Source organism: Cygnus olor, chromosome 13 (genome assembly GCF_009769625.2).
Source record: "Cygnus olor isolate bCygOlo1 chromosome 13, bCygOlo1.pri.v2, whole genome shotgun sequence".
Taxonomy (NCBI): Eukaryota; Metazoa; Chordata; class Aves; order Anseriformes; family Anatidae; genus Cygnus; species Cygnus olor.
Window position 1 is genome coordinate 3,586,158 of NC_049181.1, and position 16,555 is coordinate 3,602,712.

At 34.1% G+C, this 16,555-nt stretch overlaps 2 long non-coding RNA genes across 2 annotated transcripts in view; both read right to left on the bottom strand.

Annotated features, from left to right (window-relative positions):
• LOC121077422 overlaps positions 1-16,297 on the bottom strand; it is a 363,360-nt gene extending 347,063 nt beyond the window's left edge. The window contains exon 1 of the long non-coding RNA XR_005824027.1: positions 16,233-16,297. This is a non-coding gene — a long non-coding RNA (uncharacterized LOC121077422). The remainder of the gene's footprint in view (positions 1-16,232) is intronic.
• Positions 6,841-10,015, bottom strand: LOC121077423. The gene is made up of 3 exons (XR_005824028.1): positions 9,866-10,015; positions 9,098-9,167; positions 6,841-7,775 (listed from the first exon to the last, which is right to left on the bottom strand). It is a non-coding gene; the product is annotated as an uncharacterized LOC121077423 (long non-coding RNA).
• Positions 16,298-16,555: the final 258 nt, after the last annotated feature.

Consider the following 16,555-nt stretch of genomic DNA (forward strand, 5'->3'; position numbering starts at 1 on the left):
TGCCTATACATTACACGCACGCTTCTCCCTGTCCCCATTTCAAGAAGCACTTTTAGCTTTTCCTCCAGAGCCTTGCTGTAAGACAGTCTGCTTATAGAGGGCTGAATTAGCCTGGAGGCAACAGAGAGTGCAACATAGAAATGATAGAAGATCATTTTCAGTCTTCTCTAACAATAAAAGGAATCAAATATTTCATTAACATTATTTTCTTTCTGATCATAAAGCTTTGGAAACTGTTTCAGCATGTTTATGCTTGTATTTAAATCTACTTCAAATAAATATGTAGTTGTATATAAAAGGTAATTTAAATACATATAATGATAAAATTAAGTTCCATTAATGTACTGTTCTTTATTTGCTACAACAACAATTCACCAAGATTGTTATCCCTTTCATCTTAATTGGGGGTAATGTATTTTCCTCAATATAACTGTTTGGGAAAAAATACTAGGTTTCTTCAACTCAATTTCCAGACATTGTTAATCTATGTAGCAGCTATGATGTGTATTTTCCTTCATCATTTCTCATAGTATTTCATTATTGAGCTATACAATCTTCATCTGACACGTGAAATATACTACTGCAATTTCGTTTGCCTCAGCAATGTTAGCTCTTTATTCCCAATAATGAGTAAGCAAATGGGCAGCCAGAAAATAACAGGAAGCCTGAAGCATGCCACGTCTTGGGAATGTCTTTGACTTCCTTGCAACTGATGTGTGTTAAAGCCTGAGGAACTCCAGTGCTATTATGACTAGGATGAAAACTTGATGGTTGCCATAAAAAGTCAGAAGACTCCAAAACCACAGAAGTTATTGGTAAACAATCTGTTTCATGCAAGCACACAAAACAGGGTTCAGAAGGGCAGCTTACAAAATGAACTTAGAAAATAAGCAGCAAAAACATCTTGGCAACTCACTTATCTCCCCAGCCTCCTGTTTCCTCTGATACTGCTAGTTTTATAGACATCACTCTTGCAACAGGGTTACTCGGACTTTTATTTAGTGTTGTGTTTACCTCTTACTCTCCCTAAAGCACAGGGGTATTTTAAAGCAGTGAAGCTTCAGAGGGATGAATGCAGACCAAAAGCGAGGATGGGGATGGCTGCACTGCCGTCACTCCTGGTATTGCAGCAGAGCAGTGCCATTTGGCATTTGGTGTTAATTCAGAGCCACTTTCAGAGACTGTGGTTTCTCCACTGATGAACAGAGCAATCCCTTAAGAGGAGCCAACAATTTCAATGCCAAGACAAGTCAAGGCTCTACAAGCACATCTCTGGAGCCAATACAAAAGTTAAAGAACGGTATATTCCAGTTTCTAGCTGAGTCCTTTGCTAAACTGCCTTTTGAATTGTTTTGTCCTTTCTATAAGTAAAGGTCTGGGCAACAGCTTTCTGCAGTTGGAGACTCTTTACTAAACAACAGATGGACTGTAATTAATTCCTTTATTTACTAACAGTGATAGGATGTCACCTATATCATCTTTTGAAACTCCTGTTCTGCTGCATCAATAATGCTTTATTCTTCAGAAGGATTTTATGTTATGGAAATTAAACCAGGGAATTAATGAAAGTCGATTTAAACATTTCAAACAGAAGCAAATAGAGAGTTAAGAGACAACCAGACAGAAGAGTTTTGTACATGTATAGTATACAGAAGTCATATGCCTAGAAACACAATACATATATTTGAATATCCTTAGTGTATCTTCACAGAGCAATGAAGATCTTTGACATTACAGTAGCAACAACAAATTTCAATTATCTGAGAAAGATTTTGATTTAAAAAAAGGCACGTAGAATAATCAGAATATCAAATTTAAATCATCTACTCCTAACTTTTGCTCCAGTCATATGCCACTTATACAAAGCATCTCTTTATCTTTTTTTTTTTTTTTTCTCCTTCAAATGTTTTGGTTCAGTGACCTAGGTTCAAATTCAGCCAAGGCTAAAATGAGAGAGTAGGTTTCTCAGTCTGAATAATAAAAATGTTATGTAAAAAGATTTACATTCTGAATGCTATCTAAGCAATTAATCCAGAGGGAATTATTCATAATTGCTAATTAGTTAGACAACTACAAATGATACAGAATGGAATTATATTTCAGTTCTCTTCTAAAATCTTGTGGGCTAATGTAATTCTGTTCCATTAGTATAAATCCCGTTACAACGAAGATTAAAATAAATGGGACTGAAACTTCCTTGGCTTTTGTTTCCAGTACTGCTGTAATGTATGCTTTAAACCCAAATCCACTAATGGGATACTGCTATCCAGTTGAGGGAATGACAGAGCTCACAGACTGTTATCCAAGTTCATGCTCTTTTCAGTGTGTTATTTACTTTAAAAATAAACAAATCTTACTGAAAGTGGAAGCAAACTTCGACTTTTTATGGTCCCTCCCATTCTACTGCAACTCTGTATACAATAAATAGCATTCACTTGTTGATGGATATGAGTTTCTTTCCTTTTTTTTTTTTTTTTTTATTTCCTGAAGACATAACCTTTTACCATCAAGAAGAAAAACCTATAACATTATACTAGTTTATCTGAGTGTACATTGCTTTTTTCCCTCATCAGGAAAAGAAAGTATTTTCGGAAAAGATTATAAGCAGATTATTTTTCTCTTTTTTCTTTTTTTTTTTTTTGTGGGGCTACATTGCAACGACTCCTGCATCTATAGAGAACTACTTTTCAAGATTATATAAAATAAATATGTTTAATTTTAACATTCACAGAAAATGATAAATGCTTATATAAATTGGTTTTGAAAAACATCAGCTGCATTTGGAAAATTGATGTGTTTTAGTACCTTTATTCTAATGTAGGGCAGCGTAAGATCATCTGTAGCCACAATAATGTGTTCTGCTTTCTGTAGGTTTATTTGCCTGTTTTGATAATACATGCATAATTTACACAGCAAGGAATATCGCAATAATTACATTGAAAACTATATCCATGTAAACTTCCACTATCCATACCAGCACAACAGCGATATTTGTAAGTTGTCCCATTGTTTTCCATACACTTGGCCATCCCAAGCTCTATCTGTCTCATTTTTAATTTCTTGACAGACTTTCCTTATCACCTTTACTCCTTTGGTCTCCTTTCCTTTGTGACAGCTGTACCCTTCTCAGAAGTTTGCCAAAGGATAAAATTCTCTCCATTCTCTCTTATTATAGGCAAGAAAAGGGCAACCTGTGAAGGAAGTGGTTTACGTTCCTTTTAGAGCCTTCACTTAAAATATTTGTCCAATATACAGCAGCTTGTCCTTCACAGATTATTTTACATGTGTAAATGTGTAATAATTACTGAGAAAAGAGAGAGTACTAAGAGTGATGGGAACTTGATCTACATGCTATTACTCATTAAGGAAGATGTTAACAGTTTCTCTTTCAAAAACATATAGGATTTCCTTAGGATGATGGAACAGTCAGCAGTGATGCTGTCAAGCAGGGTTTTTTTGTACCAGAAAAGGTCATAAATATGAACTGGTCCCCTACGAAGAATCTGTCCAGTATAAATGTTCCTAATAAGTTTAGGAAAGTGGGAATCAAAAGGGAGCTCAACTGTAATTCTGAGATTTCAAAAACCAGGTGTAGCTCCTGTCTAAGTTATGTCCACTGGAATGGGAGGACAGAAAACTACCTTTGAGACTATTCAGTAGGCTCTGTAAATGTGATACATGACTTAGATACAAATTTAAATCTAAACAGACCAAGGACCTTAAACTGTGATGTTTGTTCTCTTAGTAATTTTCTGATGCGGTGAGGAAAGGCTAAGGAAGCCTCACGTTCCAGCACTTTTAATGTATTTAACTAGAAATGAGAGTTCTATACATGCAGAAATTGATCACTTGCATTTTACTTTAGTGTTCTTCTATCCATTGTCATGATAAAGTAGGCAGAAGCCACGACATTAGCCTCATACAAGGCATAACATCACTCTGAACAAAAGAGAAATAGAAAATTACTTTCGGAAAACCGTCCAGGAAGTTCACAGGAAGGTCAGAGCCAATGGCTGTAAAAGCTGAGCGACAGTATTACTGTATTAATTAGCAGTTTAATATGCAGAATAATTCTAAGGAAGAGACAACTAAAGCAATCAAATAGAAAACCCAGTAACCACTATTAGTAGCTCATTGATTTGTTTCTCCAATTAATTTAAAACCTAACAAATTATCATGTCATGTGACTGATCCCTGACAAATTAACAATGCAGAGTGAATGTAAGTATTTACACAGATTGGATACCAACAAAGGTGGATCTCAGTGTATGTTGTTTTAGATTTAATTGGAGTTTCAGCAAAATTAAGTTCAAAAAGAAGGTCAAAGTAAACTGGTTCTGTTTATTGATATAAATTTCCTGTAGGTTCAGGAAGATATTGAAGCAATCAATATCAATCTAAAGTTGTGATTCATTGTTAGAGATTTAATTAAGTTTATTTTCTACAAGTTTTACAAATATTCAAATCTTCATGCAAATAACATTGACACCACTGCATTCCTTTCATGTGTATGAAGCAGAAAACATGGTCCACAGATTCATCTCAGTTACTTCAGTGTTAACCAGAATAACTTCTACTGTCTCCTATAGATTTCTCAAAAATGTAAATGGGAGCAGAAACTGGCCTTGCAATGTAATTAGTCACACAAAATTGTCATCTAAGGAATTTTTTCAATGCAAATATTCCCCATAATCACATAAACTGTCATAATTACGCATCTTGTGCTATATGTAACTACAAAGTTAACAGCATGCAATAAATTAGTCCAAAAATCTAATCTGACAGATTAGATCACTGCAATAGACAGAAGGAAGTAGACAATTCAGTATGACATAGTTATGAAGGTAATGGATTGTACTGTGACATTTTTGGTTTTCCTACACATATGAGGTATTTTAAACACGTGCTACACAAATGGCAGAGGCCAAAGGCAATAATCAAATACCACAGACAATAAAATGAGCCAAAGCAACTTTTATAGTACATTATACTAACATACACAAAATAGCAAATATAGAAAAAAATTATGATCAGAATAATAATAGCTGCAAAGTTGAGGCACACAAAACACAAACAGACCAAATAAAAATTAGGCAGTGAAGCACAAATGATATATTAAACTAAAGTTTCTCCATGTCTGTGGATGAGAACCAAGAAGAGGCAGTACCTAAGAGGAACTGTTCCTTTCTGTACTCCTGTTCTATATGGCATACACAACACATTGGTGGTATGCTTTATCAAAAAGCATTCAATGTCAAGCCTAATAATATCGCACATAAACAATTTATCATATAGAAAAAAAAAAAACACCACCACCACCAACAATAATTATGCATAATATGGTACAGATACAGGTACACTGTGCTAGCTATGTGTGTAAGAGATTAACATGATATTTCTTAGGGATGTATGGCATATCCTGTTTAAAGACAGCTTATACAATTCATCTAGCTCAGCACCAATGTAATGCCTGGAAAACATCCAAAAAAATCAGAAAGTGTTTTCAAGAAGCACTTTGCAATACGTGACAGCACTCAGTCAATTGAACAACAGGGCAGCCTGAATACTGCATTAGCTTGATCTTTTTCTTGCTTAAGTATCAAACAACTACAGTATTGAAATGCTATTTGGCAACAGAGAAGCTTTAGGAAAGCAAAGTCCAACCGTTATCTTTTGGATTCAGCTTTCTTCTTTTAGGGATCCCTAATTTATTCCTATACATAAAGGATATTTCCAAAATCCAGAAATTTAGAACTATTCCCATCTTTATTTAGGTAGGAACTAAGTAAATCAAGAAGATGAAAACCTTTGTCCCTTATTATACCCAGACCTACAGATTGCACTGAGATGCTGCTGTGCTGTGAGGGATCCCTCTCCCAAAAATTCAAGGTAACCCAAATTTTCTATTGAAAGCCAAAGTGACCTATTTATGTAGTTTACCATATTTAGATGTTTACACAAAGTATATTTAGTTATATACAGATTATCCATTCTAGTGAAAGAGTGATTACTCATAAAAACAAGGCTCTTGCAGGTAATGTATTGAGGTAAGTCTCCAAAAGAAATTGGGAGAGTTTTATTCCCATGGAGACAAATTAAACAGAGGTTGAGATTAATTAAGCAGGAAAGTATAGCACATGACACCTAGTCTAATAAAGACATTTGCATATTTAAAGACAGTGAAACAATATCTGTTTTAATTAAGTAGGCTGCTCCTTCAGGTTAATGCATTCAGGGGAAAAAAATTAAAACTGTCTAGAATCCCTGGAAGAAATAGAGATGGGCTGTAGGAAATTGGCCTCCTGAAATGTGATTAATGGACTCAGATGATGAGGACTGAATCCTGCTAAACCACCAGGACTCGCTATATGACAGGTGCTGGCATTAGGAGTAGGGATTTTGAATTCTCTAGGTAAAAACAAACACATTCTGTGTGAGGGTCCATGGCAACTGAAAATCAGTTCTCAGGTGTAACCTGTACACACAAGGTTTTCTCTAGCTTTTTCCTATGTTGATGTCAAAATATTTGACATCTAATTTGCTCCAACAACCTAAGAGTTTCACATTTCCTCAGCTTTCTTGTACAAATCAGAATAAAATGCTTATGCAGCATTTCACAAAGCATCTTACCAAATGAATGAGTATTTATTGCTGCTGTTGGTTAGTGCTTCCCACTATCTCTTTGGTAGACCTTTTTTTCCTTATTCAGTACCAGTGATCAGTAGAAGCAATTAAAATTACATTTCTGCATTTCCATAACTGCTGATTAAAAGTGTCAGTTTCTAATGTATTCTCTTTGTAAATGATTTTTATCCTTTGACTTACTCATGTTTGAATTTAAGAGTTCTTAGAAGAAACCTGCTAAAGTGATTGGAGGTTCCACTCTCAAGTGTGGTTTAAAGCATTGGAGCCAAAGTTCCTTTATCCTCTAACAGAAAACAATACAACACAAGGACAGAGTATGAAGCTTTCTACATCAAGCATTCCTCACATGGAAAACTGCAGCATCCTTCAGAGTGAGTGTCAGTCAGAAGGAAAAGGAAGTTGTAAAATGAGATTTCCAGACAGAAAAGGTGAATGTCTTCAAAGAAGCCATTTAACGTTATTTCACTTTAAGTCTAGCATATTTATATAAATATTTTCTGCAGAAATCTGGTGTTTTCATTGTGCCTCACAGACTTCTGCTTTATTCCTCGGTCATATTATATCTCACCAAAAAGCACTGAAGACATCACTGTGAGACACATTGATTTTTTTTCTAGTGGAAAAAGTTCTGGGATGTCAAAGATTTGTAAACTGAACTTGTAAGTATCAACAGCTCTACAGTTTTCTGCTGGAACCTTGAAGGAGAATCATGAAGCAATGTGTACAGAAGCCTAACTTAGTATCTAGAATTGTAAAAGTTACCACAAGGGATAAATATAAGGGCTAGATAAATCAAAATTATATCAAGCATTTAATAAGCTTGGGTTTAAGCATGGCTTCCTATTTTATATTGCCTAGCTTTGCCCAGGAGGCATCTCACAATTAATAATGCACAATAAAAATTGCTGAAGCTCTTAAACAATACTACAAATGATAACTTTTACACCCAGCAGTTTCCATTATAGTAATGCATTAGATGTACGGTCATCATGCTTCAGGTTTTCAGTAACTTACATTCATTACACCTTTGTTTTTTGTAAGTCAATCCATTTATTCACAGAAGGATGAAATTCTACACTGCCACCCCTTCCAATGCAACCTCCAGCCCATGTTTTTCCAAAGGATTTGCACTGAAAATAAAGAGGTGGTAATGAGATCAGTTATAACAGTCAGTATATATTTCTGTTTGGTAAATAATGAGATATTAATATTTCTCCTTGATATCAGACAGAAGTACTCTAGGCTGTATGCGCTGAAAGTTTGCACCAAGAAAAACTGGTATTCTTTTTTTCAAAGCGATACGGCAAATAAGAGTCTGATTCAGAGCTGAACATGTAGTTCCAAAAAGTAAAACCACTTCTTCATTCGAGAAACTCCACAGAGTTATCATGCTGCTTCATGAAGCGCATGGTAAGCGAACAGTATGTTAGTGTACTTGGTTTACTCATACCACAGAGTCCATGAAAACTAGAAGTTGCATTCCAGTGTTGCATTTACACTCACCCTGCCACATTTTGGGAATGCTACATATTTTGATTTTTAATGTAATGAGAAAAAGAAGTTTAGTTAATATGGAGAACTGTTGAACATCTTTCACGTCTATCAAACACACTTGTAACAAACCTTCAGATCACACATTCATGACAGTTTGTGATGTTATATTATTTTATGGAGGACTGTGTGTGTTTTGAATAGATCTTATTCTTCCCCATATGACATTATTTCTCATTAGTAAGACTGAGATATCAATAATCTTCGTATAATTAGACAAGTATTCTTCAGAGAAATTTATACTAATTTATATCTAATCTGAAGTAACAATTATGTGCGTTAGGACAGTAAAGCATGTTATGACAGTAAGTATGAGAGCACAGAAGAGTACAAAAATAACTTAAACACAGAAACAGTACTAGATCCTTTTGCAGTTTATGACATGTCTGTTGTTGAAGTGAAAGATGTGACACTGATTTCGGATAATACAGCTATTCAGAAGTGGCAGATTCTGAAACACTTCTTCACTGAAAGGCATCCTATGTGTCAATATATTACTTAGAAGTTGTATTACATGAAATTACATACATACACAACTGGTTTGTGTGTACAGGAATAGGATTTGCATATATTTTACTAAGAGAAAATTCTTCATTTGTTAAATTAACACTGTTACAACGAGCTATTACTCTACACATGTAAGCCATTGTTTAATGGTCTGAGCAGTCACTATTTCGAAATCCAAGCCTGAACTGTGCTTGCCAATCTAATTTATTACTGTGTTTTGCCTTTTTTTCCCCCTGCCAAGAATATCTGCCTGAGATGTGGTGAAAGAGAACTATAGGTCAAACAGGAACTGCCCCACCACCTGCAGTGTGAATGATCCACTGGATGTGCACATAGAATTATAGAATCATAAAGGTTGGAAGAAACCTTCAAGATCATCTGGTCCAATGCTCACCCTATTATTTTTGCTCACATCTGTGAAGCTGCCAGCCAGGTGCCAGATGTTCTCAGGTTTCTCTCTAGGTCTGTCCAAGGAATTCATTTAACAAGGTAAGCTCTGTTCACTGCTTGAAGGCACTCATAATAATTAAAAACAAACAAAAAGCCTGATTGAAAATAAATAAATTGAACCTTTAAGCTACCACAACTTCAAGTGCACATTGCTTCAAGAAGAGGATGAAATAGTAGTGCAAAACTCAAAACTTATGGCAGAAATATGGCTCCTACTGCAAAAGGGGACCCAAAAAACTGTGCCCCCTCTGTTTAGGGAATTTAAAGCAGCTGTGCTCTCTTTCTCTGTAAGCCTGTTACTGAGTAGGTGAAATTGAAAAACGTGTTCTATGGGTATCTTTTCAAGTTATTGTCATACTGTGAAAATAAAGACTAACAGGTATTGGGAAGCCTGAAGTCCAAGGATATACAGAACAGAACGGCACAGATCATACATGTTTAGACAGAAAAAGGTATCAATTTCAGCATTTTAAAAGGATTAAGGCATGCAGACACCTTAAATTGCACAAGCATTTAGCATAATGAGAGCCTTTCATTCTCTAAAGATATTCAACCCCGGAATTGTAAATGATAATCAAAAATATAAAGCAAAATTAACCCAATTGACTATTAGAAATGTAGACGTACCTCTGGAATTATCAAATAAATAGTTAACAAATAAAATCTTTCTTTAAAAATCACAAATACCTTTCTCAAGTAGTAAGAAAAATACCTTTCACTGCTTTTTCATTGGACAGTGCTTTTCAGTGCATAGCCTTCAGTGATGCTTTCCTGTTGTTGAAGAGTTGTACAGCTGATCCTAATTCACTGTTTTTAGGTTTATTTTCAGTGCAAATGTCTGACTAACAGAGTCTTTTAGAAGTTGAGATACAGACTGGTCTATGATACTACCAGCAATTCTTGCAGCTTCTGATTTGCTTAAGTAGATGATAAACATCTTCAGTAGCTGTAACAGCTGAAACACATCTTTAAAAAAAAGTTTGGTAAGGAACTCTTATTCTCTCTCACCCTCAAATTGTTATTGAAAGGCCAAGTAACATACAGGTCATTTGAAAAGCAACTGCAAGGTTCCAAAGATTAAAAATATACCCTGTTGTTAAGTGACTTTGAATGTTTCCAATATTATTTACACTTATTTTTGAAGAACAACAACAAAACCCCTGAAATTCATTGTTAACATTATTCTATTTGTTAGCATGAAAATTGGGGAAAAAGAAATGTAAAACTTTGTCATCTGAAATATATACGAAGGGCAAGAAAACTTCCTGTAACACTCTAAATGGCTTCATAGGCAATTGACCCAGGAGCAAGTGAAATGTTTTAAGATGAATGCTTAAATATAGCAGAAACAGCAACTTTTTATCACAAAATGATAACACATGCTCTCATCAATTTAGGTTACCTACAGTTACCTTCAGAGTACCTCATCTACTAGTAATTTTCAAAAATGTAACTATATTTGTAGTTTGATTTTCAAAACGATATATATTAAAGTGAAATTAAAAAAGAGACTTCATTCTTAAAATTAAGTGCTACTTGGTGATTTAGACCTTGGAGAAACATTAGTTGACTTACTAGAAGATATTTTGATGCTTAAAAAATGTTAGGAAAGAGATGTTCAAAGATGCAAATCAAGATTTAAAACTGCATTTTAAGATGTAGAATAAATAGGTGCCTGGTAATGGTTGTCCCTTTTTATTAGCAGGACAAGGTTAAAAATTATGATGTTTTAATAGTTAGATGTTAAAAGCCATATCCTGCACTATTACACACAAATGGATTATGTTACCATTGACTTTCATGGGGAGAGGTTAGGTCATTAGGCCCAGCTCCAAGAAAGTACTTAAGCATATGTTTAACTTTAAGTACATGCTAATTATGCATATACTTAAAATTGGGTATAGGTTAAAATTTCATTATGAATACTGATAGAATTAAAAAGCTTTAAAATTGGCATCATTCTATAACATTACACTATGCTGGGAATTTCCAATTTCATTTGTAGTATTGGAATATTAAGAGTAACCTTACCAATAAATGAGAACCAACATACAACACGTCCATTAATGTGAAAAATAATTAGATCTACACTGACTGGTTTTGTAAATTAAAAAGGCAATGCAAGGAATCAGCCTTCAAAAATGTGCTGAGCAAAACCATCAGCAGCATAACAGAGTTCCCCAGTGGCAGTTAACACAGTGACATATCCCTTGGTCTGATCAGTCTTTACTATGTTAGATAGTGAAAAACTAAACGGAATTTTAAACCTGCAGAAGTAATATAAAAAAACAGAGCAAGCAGTAATACTACAGTAGATGTCCTGCTTCATTTTGGTCAAGCTATTTATTTAAGAGCAGTAACAAATTTTACACAAAAACTCTCAATAACTTATTTCTATCCTATTATTATTTATTTACTTGTTTGATAGTGTGGATAAAATTTAAATATAGTATTTTTTGTCTATTACTGTAAAAACTAAGCTTCTCTGAAAGGTCTTATTACCTAGTTCTTGTGTGGAGACAAGCAACACCTTACAATGCTAAGCCCATGAGAAATAAGGACAAATACAACATTTTTGGCTTATGCTTTCCATTTATTTTTTTAATGATATAATTCAGATCATCTCATACAAATTGGATCACAAGTTGTCTGTTGTTCTAACAGTACAGACTTCTAATGCTTATTACTTATAAAACATATTGTTATAATGCTTAGTAAAAAATACTAACTTGTATGATTAAAAAAAAAATAAATCCCCTGTAATAGAAAATAGTTGTTTAATTAGTGTTTTATTCAAAGATTAATTTGAAATACTTTCTTTTTCTTTAACCGTTAATGTAATCTGCTTCAAATTGTTCTGGTTTGAGGGTACACTACGGAATAAAAAGAATCATCAACCAAGTATCCTACTCAGGATTTTTACTTTGTAATTCACCAAACATTTACAGTATGTGGGTAAATTATGCCATAAATTATGATAAAATAGGAATTTACATAAACTATTTTAGAGAACATTAGGACTCTCTATACAGAGAACATTGTCATTTAATCGCAATTTACAAATGGCCTATGAGACAGAATTGTAGAACCTAGTAAAATTAAAAAAAAAAAAAAAAAACAAACAAAAACACAAACCAACAACGGACAATAAACAAAATATTATTATATATCCTCAGTGTGGAGTTCATATTTATTTTGCTTCTTTCCATCAGTCTCATTTGTATGTACTACTAACAAAGCCAGATTTGCATTCCCCCCTTCAATCAACATTCACCCCGTTTACTCTTTTAGCCTGTATGATCTTTCCTACTAATATATTCAAAACCAAGACTTAATACTGTAATATAGTCAAAATTGCCTGATTTCTTTTTGAATCATTGTAACTAGTTATTCAAAATCAATAAATTTTTATCTAAATGTATATCTGATACGTATTCTGATGTAGTAGTTTAAAAGACAATATAATATTATAAAACATCATTAGATCAGGTGTTTATTTTTAAGATTAGTAGGTGATAATCTCTTCTAAATTGTTCATAGTTATACACATTTTAAACATTTTAAAAAAAATTTTTTACACATTTATTTCATCTTCCATGTACATAAATCCAATGAAATATTAATTTTTCAATTAAATATGTTTTTGGAAGACAGGGACTGACAGAATGATGTTGACATGCACTGAAACTCCTGTTCACAATCACATTGTCTTTTTTTTTCATGCTCATGAAAATAGCTGGAATAGTTTTGGTTTTGAGAACTTATATTAGAACAGTCATGTCTGAATTTTGTAATCAAAATCTAAAATGTGGATAATATCTCACATCTGATAAGAAGTTATTACAGGCTATCTATTTCAAGGTAGCTGATATACATTGGAAACTCTTATTTTCATAAAGCAAATTTCTATAGTGAGAACAGAAGAAATGTAGAAAACTTTATAAATTGCTAAGTATTTTGTTAGAAAAAAATGAACAGCTTACTCTGGAATCTGACTGGCCAATTACACTGATTTGTTTGTAATAGAATGGTAATTTTGTTTTGGTAAAAAAGAAGCCATTAAGTTTAGTGGTGTCATTTATTCACAGTCAGATTTTCTAAGTTGTTTCAACTCAACAGTTAATTTGTTATTTTCCTCTGTATTTGGTTTTGCTCCAGCCTACAGTTTATTTATATAATATACATATGCATTTTATATATACATATATAGCCTGATGAAATTCTCCTTACAGCAGTTAAACAGTTTAGAAGAGTTAGATAGAAGGGGAAACAATTTTTTAAAGGACAAAATCTGAGGTCTGAATATTGAGCTGCTTGCTTGATTTCTGCTTCTGGAATAGGCATAGAATCCATTTGTAAGATATCCAGATGATACCAATGAAAAAAAATAAAAGTCATCATTTTTTTCCAAAATGAATCATATCAAATCCATTTTTTTTAATCCTTTTGCAGTACAGTGACAGGTCTTAGGGATAAGAGAAAAACTATGTAATTCATCATGGCCTTAGTGTTTTACAGTCTCACATGACAGTCTCATGAGTGAACATGTAAAAGATAGTCTAGGTGAAGTTTACCCTGTGGGATGATTATTAATCACTGTCAAACTAAACGGATGAATAAAATACAGCTGAGATGCATCTTGACAATTTACTGTTTTATATTACTGTCCATGGGCTAGGGATGAAAAGTGTCCTTATTGAACTGGTAGAAGAGCGGCGTAACTTTTATTACCTCTTTTACCTCTTCCTTCCTTCCTTCCTTCCTTCCTTCCTTCCTTCCTTCCTTCCTTCCTTCCTTCCTTCCCTCTCTCTCTCTCTCTTTTTTTTTTTTTTCTCTAGAGGAGTTGGGTGCCTATTTTGCTTTATTATGTGGCAATTATATGCTTAGTTCCTGAAGAAAAGAGGATGTACTTGTTAAAGCCTGTTTAGCTAATTAGACACGCATTTACTGGAAGCAAATATGCTATCTTACAGGTTGTCTACTTTTGAATGATGTTAAAATATGTTTAAAATATTTTTTCTCTAGTGAACTGTGCATTACACAAAACAATTTCAGACCTGAAAAGTCACTGAAGTCACTGATGTTAAAATTCTTCATACTTTACAGAAAAAAAAAAATACATACACACACATAGATATATATAAACTGCTTGCTGGCATGCATGTAATCTGGTTTGGGCTTTACAAAGGTAACCTTCATTTATATCAGTGTAAAATAAACTATTTTCTTTATTATTATTTTTTTTTTTTCTGAAAGTTTATATGAATTACACAAGGAGATCTGGAAGCTGATCTTTGAGCAAATCTAATCCCAGTGTCTCAGTTCTACCCATGGATTAAAAAAAAAAAAAAAAAAAAGTTCCTCTGGAATCCACTGAGAACAGAAAAAGTGCAAATTGTGGGCAGGATGTGACCCATACCCACATTACTTCATCCGACTGTGAATTAAAGTTACTTTTTCACTCACATACTACACAGAGCCAGAAGAGTTGGCTTTGATGGGATTGTCTCTGCCTCCTCATACGTGTCATTCAGCCCCAATACCACATTTTTCACCATTTGATGTTCTTGGAGCAGCATTACAAACTGGATCATGAACATGATCTAGCTTAAAATATAAACATAAGCAAAATTACTAATTTTTGTATGGATCTTACTAAGGATCCGGTGGACACCTTTGACAGGGTAGGCCGTATAGCTGACTGGAATGGGTTACCACATTCCCCAAGCCAGGTTTGCCACTGAATCCATGAAAATAGGGACTAATTTGCCGTTCTATAATTTATGGCACTCCAGTGAACCACAACCTCTCTTCTCCCAGAACTGATGATGGACAGGAATACTCTTATTTAATTACTCAAGAGAAACACTGACCCTTTAATTCATTTTCATTTCCTTTCTTGTCAACATCTTTCCTTTCTTTACTATTGCTTTTCTGTACATTTACCCACCTTCCTCTCAGGAAAATCAGCGCAGAGACTCTTCTCCTAATATATGTATTTTTTCTTCCTGTTTTCTTACTGCCCTCAAAACACAGATCAGACTGCTTCTTAAAAAAGTCCATATTTACAAGAATGGAAAGTAATTACTCTGTAAAAGCCTTCCACTGCTCAGCAAGGGACTTGAGATAGCAGTCTGTCTCACTTCCGAATCAGTGTTTTGTTTGACCAAACACAGGAAAAGTTCTCTCCCACATTGTTACCTCTGTGACAGTGGATTTTCCCCCTCCTCTCTGATGGCAATAACGAAATTCAGAAGAGGAACATGCTGAGAAACCTGGCTAATTCCCAGGTCTCCAGCTTTCAGCAGGTGTTAGAAGTGATGTATGCCTTTCCACCTGAGCTGTCAATGAACAGTAATCACATTAACTTCACTGTCAGACAATAGCACTGGCTCTGCATCCATCCTACGGTTCAGGGAGATGTTCTAAATGTCAACATAAGCCACAGCATTAACAGTACTCCATTGCTGGCATCACAGAGTAACCCTTGAAGATTTTCTCACTGTGTGCCTGACTGTACATATGAAATTAATTATACTAATAAAAACTCTGTAACAATCAATAAATGTGATAATTTTAAGGCAGGCATATTGGCATGCCTTGGTTATACCATCAGATATAAAATCTCCTGCTGGAAAAGAAAATAAAAAAGAACTTTGTCTCTAAAGTACACTGAACTGTGGAAATTTGCTGTAAATTAAGAGAGACCTTTGCTACATACAACAGTTGAAATTTGAAATGTGTGACATCTTTTGGAATGTCGGGTGGAGGAAGGAGAATGATCTTGTGGTGCTTTCCTTCCCTGCAGAGTTATCTGGTTAACTGGAAAACATTATTTAATGTTTTTCTCTTTTATTTGCTTATGTTAAAAATTTACTTTCTATTTAAGCATTCAGCTGTGTGACACTATGTTAATTAGGCATCACACAGAGTGTATTTCTCTGTTCAGTAAACTGCAGTCATGATTACTTGAATGGATAGTGCCCTGAGGAAAACACATATGTATCGAGGCTAGATATTTCTGGATGTACATACATCAGGAGATCACACATTAAAATGCTGCTAAACACAGATCTGACCTTATCCACGGGTCCAATTTCTTCTTATTCAAGACTGTTAAAAATGGGCATGGTAACAGATCTGTAAAGAAAATAATATTAATTGACATTGCTGTCTGAAAATATTAATAAAAAATTATGGGGGTTGAAAATGAAATCATGTGATTCTTCACTTTTTTTTTTTTTCTAGCAGCTTCCAAGGTACTTATAGCTTTCTTTCTATTTACTTTGTATGTTCAAAAGAAAGTGCTAGCTTTGGTAAATAGTATTGAAAATGTCAGCATGAAACAAAACCAGTGATCCTCGGTCTCCTTTGGCTTCTCACTCACTACCAGGCCATTATA